Raw genomic sequence first — 6,000 nt, forward strand, 5'->3', positions numbered from 1 at the left:
TCATGAGGTGTTACCACAAGGCTCATGGGGTCTTTCTTACAACTGCATGGGAATCTCCATTGTCTTGAAATAAAAGTGCAATTTTATATAAAACAATTTTACAGTAGTAACACATGTGTTTCCAAGGAACCCACAGGTAAATGGTGCTCTCCCAGGCACGCTGCTCGCTGTGCACTCCGCAGATTCAGGGGCCTGTCAGTGTGCAGCTCTGCTGGGCAGATAGGTGGGCCCTGGCCCTGTGGGTCAGGTGTTCTTGCAATGCATTTTACCAAGCCACCTGTCCATCAATAATACCCTTAGGGGAGCAAATAGCCACAAAAGGGGAAATCGAGGTAGTAACAATTATAGAGAAATAATCACCTCATGAGTAATTAAGGATATGCAATATAGCCTCTTTTTGTACCTATAAACTAAAGAAAACTTGGTGGGAAAAGAGGAGAGCCGAGGAAGGTGAGGGTGTGGTAAAGCCATCAGCGTGCCTGGGGGGCCTCGCAGACTCTGACTTGTTATCTCTTTAAAAAGCAATGATAACCTTTTCTCCTGGATCCAGCAATTCCACTTTGGAACCTCTAAGGAAACAGTCTCTCTGTGACCCTGTGGATTGAAACACAAGGGCAGCATCATTTGCAGCATCAGCCAGAATGTGGAAACAACGGCGGGCTGCCATTATTAGCTCTTTGCATGCAGTGGAGCCCAGCCTAGGGGGCACAGCTGGGGTGCAGCTGCCCACCACACCTCTCAGAAGTTCACCTAGCACCCTGCAGCTATTGCTACTTTGTGGATCATTTTTGAGATCATTTCTGCTTGTGCACTGGGGGAGGGGGGATCATTACCCTTGTGCAGAAAGGGTATCCTCTTCCCAGGTTTGTTCTGTGTTATGTGACTTAAATAATTAGGGATAATGAAATCAAGCCTGGCTGCAGATGGCGTTTCCCGACATTCTGGCTGATGCTCCTATTTTTAGCTCAGTTGCCTTTTTTCTTGGCTTTCTGACAGCGTGGATTCTCACTTGCTCCTTTCAGGCTGCGGTTATCCCCAAGAGGCCTGTCCATACCCCACCTCCTGTCCCTCATCTGTGTCCTGGCTCACCGGGGATGGGAGCACGGGCAGGAACGCCCACCTTGCTGGAGGTCCTCCTCTGTCCTCTCCAGCTGTTCTCAGGCCCAGAGAGCTGCCCCTGCCCTGCTGGCAGAAGCCAGCTGTGGCCTGGCTTAGCCATGGGGGCAGGGCCAACACTCTTGTGCCAACCTCTGACACATGTAATATCAGGGTACTTGGGCAGAAGAGGGTGATGAGGGGGAAGGGCAGGTTAAGCGTTGGGCCTCCCAAATCCAACATCCAAAGGCACCAAACCTCCCTGGAATAGGCAGGAAGGGTGGTGTCCACCAACCCAGATTTCCATGTGTCTCTTCCCGCCTGACTGGCACAATGTAACACTGGCTAATCACAGTGGCCCCAGAGGTCCACACAGACTCCAGCTGATGCAATTTTAAATAAAACAATTTTACAGTAGTAACATGTGTTTCCAAGGAACCCACAGGTAAATGGTGCTCTCCCAGGCACGCTGCTCGCTGTGCACTCTGCAGATTCAGGGGCCTCTCAGGGTGCAGCTCTGCTGGGCAGACAGGTGGGTGTTGGCCACCCACAGTTCACTCTGATTCACGGGCAGCTGGGTGGTCCAGGCACTGATAGGGCCCCACCCCAGGACCTGCTGAGGCTCCACTTTCCTGCCCAGGGCGGGAACTTCTCCAAGAGCCCAGAACAGGCCGAGCAAGAAGTGCCAGGCGCGTACACCCTCAGGCCCCGCTCTGAGCAGACGGACAACAAACACACTCCCCTATGCTCAGAGGGGGTTGAACAGGGGCCCAACTCGGTTCCAGTCCCTGGCACATCCTGGCCCTGCCCTGCCCCACACCCTTCCTCCTCTCTCTCGGGCCACCAGCAGATAAACCACCAGCCCCAAACCCTTGCTCAGCTCCCCCAAAGACACAGCCATCAGCAGTGGTGAGGTGCTGCCCACAACCGGAGAGGGGCGCCCAAACATCTACCAGCAGGTGCCATGTAACTCCAGGGGGAAAAATGGTTTCCCAGCCCAGGGAAAAATACCTCTGAAGCCAAAATCAGTCAAAAGGAGAAATAAAGTAGGAGAAACCCATTTAATGGGTACAAGCAGTTGTCCACTTCTGCTTGCCTATGTCTCTCGTGACCCAGCTGCAAAAAGGGGCCCCAGTCAACCTCTCAGGTCCAGATATGCCTTCACTCCCCCTTGTAATTACTTATTGATATGGAGATGGATACTCTCCACCCCTTGGAAACACCTGTTGATATGAAGATGCACTGATGCCAGGCAAGAGATTCTGGAAAAAAATCACAATTTTATCCACATGCATCCACAGCCTGCTTACTGAAAATCAATGGTTTGTGACACCTAAATGCAAAGTGTCTAATGCACTGACCTGGAACTTATCAGCTCAGAAAATCACACATAGTAAATGCTTTCTTTTTAACATTGAGAGTACTTAATTGTTATTACAGAAAACCCAGTTTGCCCCTGTACCTTTTAAGTGAACATGGAAGACCACAGCTCTGACGGGGCCCTGTGACTATCCTGGCCAGGTTGCCCACATGTCCCAGCCTAGTTCTGGTGGGAACTGAAGGCCTCTCTCTAAGGGGTCAGCCAGCTGTCCCTGGCAGGATGGGCCAGGAGCTCCAGAACAAAGGCCACAGAGGCCACAGAGCTGGTCTGTTGCCAACACCCATCTGTCCTGCTCCAGCGGAGGCTAGCACAGGGCCCCAGGGAGGGCTTTGTGAGCACGGGGGCTTGCTGTTCTCTAGGTGCCTCTTGCAAGGGTTGTGCACCCCCTCCCCCAGTGCCAGCAGCCACCTCCGGCTCCCTATCCCCCTCCAGCACCCTATCCCTCTCCTTCCTTCCCATGCAGAGATTTCTATGCACAAACAGCTAGAGAAGGTAGCAAGGGAAGGGAAGAGATGCTGGCCTCCTGGCAATTTCAACCAGACTGCTGGTTCCTTTTAGGCTTCTGCATGCAGGGAAGAAGTAGATCTTATTTAAGACACATTCTCATGTCAGGAGACACGAAGAGAAATGCTGACCTCACTAGTGGTGGGAAAATTTATTCTACCTCTTAGTCCAAGGCAGAACCAGTACAAAATGTAACCACACTCAAGGCCAAATAAGATAATCAATAAGGTAGATGTGAAAAAGACATTTCCACTCAGCTCTTCGGGATTCACCACATTTTGACATGATGCTGAAATATTCATAAATGTTGACTATCCACTAAGCCACCACAAAAACTTCAATAAACTTCCAAACTGTAGAAATAATACATTTTCTGGCCACAGTGCAACAAATTGATAAGAAATTAAGGAAACAAAAAGTCATTCTACTTGGAAATCTACAAATGTCCCCCTAAATGACTCTTCAGTCAAAGGGCAAACACAAACAACTGCCCAGGTCCTAAACACAAAAGACAATGAAAACACGGGGCAGTAGGACCTCACAGCTGAGCTTCATGGCGAACATCCAGTCTTAAATTCAAATATTTCCAGTTTTGAAAAGGAAGCAGGAAAATAATTGAATCTAGCACTGACTTAAAAGATTAGAAAATGAAAATAAAGGATAGGAAAGTAGAAAAAAGGAGTTCTAAAAGACAAAAACAGAAGTGATGAGAAAATAGAAAAGAGTGGAGAGAAATAATGCAGCACTGTGAAAGAAATAAATGACTAGAGAGTTGAGTGAAGGAAAAAGGAGAAGAAAGTACAAATACACAGAATAAAAAACAACAAGGTGAGAAGAACCTGAGACAAGAAAAAATATGTTTGAGGTGACTAATTTGTACTAATTTAATTTAAGCATCTATTTGTTCAGAATAAATTTTAAACCAGAATGAAATTACAGTTTCTAGGGGAAAAAGTGGACACTGAAAAATAAAGAAAGACTAAACAATCTCCAAATAAGAAACAGGGAAAATTGTTAAAGAGCCTCCCCACTTCCCTGCCCCCAAAATCTCAATCAGACAGCTTCTCAAGGAAAGTCCACCCATCTCTAAACCACTCCAGAGTATAAGAAAGAAGGAAAACTTACAACTTTTATTAAAGAAGTAAAATATTGATGCCAAACCCAATAAAGACCACACACAAAATAGTAACCTAGAAACCAATGTAATTTACAAATATCAATGCAAAAGTCTTAAATAAAATATTAGCAGGGAGGGGTGGAGCCATGATGGCAGCGTGAGTAGAGCAGTGGAAATCTCCTCCCAAAAAAACATAGAGCTATGAAAATATAACAAAGAAAAATCTTCCTAAAATAGAGACCACAGGACACAGGACAACATCCAGATCACATCCACACCTGCAAGAACCCAGCGCCTTGCGAAGGGGGTAAGATACAAGCCCCGGCCTGGCGGGACCCGAGCGCCCCTCCCTCCGGCTCCCGGCGGGTGGAAAGAAACCGGAGCGGTATTTTTTTTGGCGAGTGATTTTTGGAAACCTTAAAGGGACGGGCCCCTGTTGCTAGGGAGGCAGGGTGGCGGGACCGGTGAGCAGGTGCCTGGGACCGGCGCCTGAGGACAAAGAATATCCCGCGTTTCTCCCTGCGGGACCGGTGGGCGGGTGCCTGAGACCGGCGCCTGAGGAAGGAGGAAATCGTGCGTTTTTCCCCTTTTTTTTTTCTCTTTTTGGCAAGCGCTTTTTGGAAGCCTTAAAGGGACAGGGACCCCGGTGCTAGGGAGGCAGGGCAGCGGGACTGGTGAGCGGGTGCCTGGGACCGGCGCCTGAGGACAAAGAATATCCCACGTTTTTCCCTGCGGGACTGGTGGGCGGGTGCCTGAGACCGGCACTTGAGGACAGAGGAAATCGCGCGTTTTTCCCCTTTTTTTTTTCTCTTTTTTGCGAGTGCTTTTTGGAAGCCTAAAAGGGACAGGGACCCCGGTGCTAGGGAGGCAGGGCGGCGGGACTGGTCAGCGGGTGCCTGGGACCGGCACCTGAGGACAAAGAATATCCCGCGTTTTTCCCTGTGGGACGGGTGGGCGGGTGCCTGAGACCGGCACCTGAGGACGGAGGAAATCGCGCGTTTTTCCCCTTTTTTTCCTCTTTTTGGCAAGTGCTTTTTGGAAGTCTTAAAGGGACAGGGACCCCGGTGCTAGGGAGGCTGGGCGGCGGGACTGGTGAGCGGGTGCCTGGGACCAGCGCCTGAGGACAAAGAATATCGAGCGTTCTTTCCCTGCGAGACCAGTGGGTGGGTGCTTTTTGGAAGCCTTGAAAGGACAGGGACCCTGGTGCTAGGGAGACAGGGCAGCAGGACCAGTGAGCGGGTGCCTGGGACCGGCACCTGAGGACAAAAAAAAAAAAAATCGCGTGTTTTTTCCTTTTTTTTTCTTTCTGTTCCCTCTCTCATTGTTGCTGTTGTTGTTTTGGTTTGGAGAGTGCTTTTTGGAAGTCGTAAAGGGGCAGGACAGGTCACTTAGACCAGAGGCAGGGAATCTGGGGATCTCTGGGCACTCTAACCCCCCTGGGCAGCAGGGAGCAGAGAGGCCCCTTACGGAGATAAATAGCCTCCCGGCCGCTCCCCCTCCAACGGGGCTCCACCATTTTGGAGGAAGAGCCCCAGCCAGGCCAAGCCCACAGCAACAGCGGAGATAAACCCCATAGCAACTGGGCAGGAAGCAGAAGCCTTGTCTGCACACAGCTGCCCAGCACAAGCCACTAGAGGTTGCTATTCTCCCAGGAGAAGGCCACAAACCAACAAGAAGGGAAGCTCTTCCAGCGGTCACTTGTACCAGCTCTGCACACTATCTCTATCACCATGAAAAGGCAAAACTACAGGCAGACAAAGATCACAGAGACAACACCTGAGAGGGAGACGGACCTAACTAGTCCTCCTGAAAAAGAATTCAAAATAAAAATCATGAACATGCTGACAGAGATGCAGAGAAAAATGCAAGAGCAATGGGATGAGATGCAGAGAAAAATGCAAGA

The sequence above is a fragment of the Manis javanica genome, chromosome 3 (assembly GCF_040802235.1).
Source record: "Manis javanica isolate MJ-LG chromosome 3, MJ_LKY, whole genome shotgun sequence".
Taxonomy (NCBI): domain Eukaryota; kingdom Metazoa; phylum Chordata; class Mammalia; order Pholidota; family Manidae; genus Manis; species Manis javanica.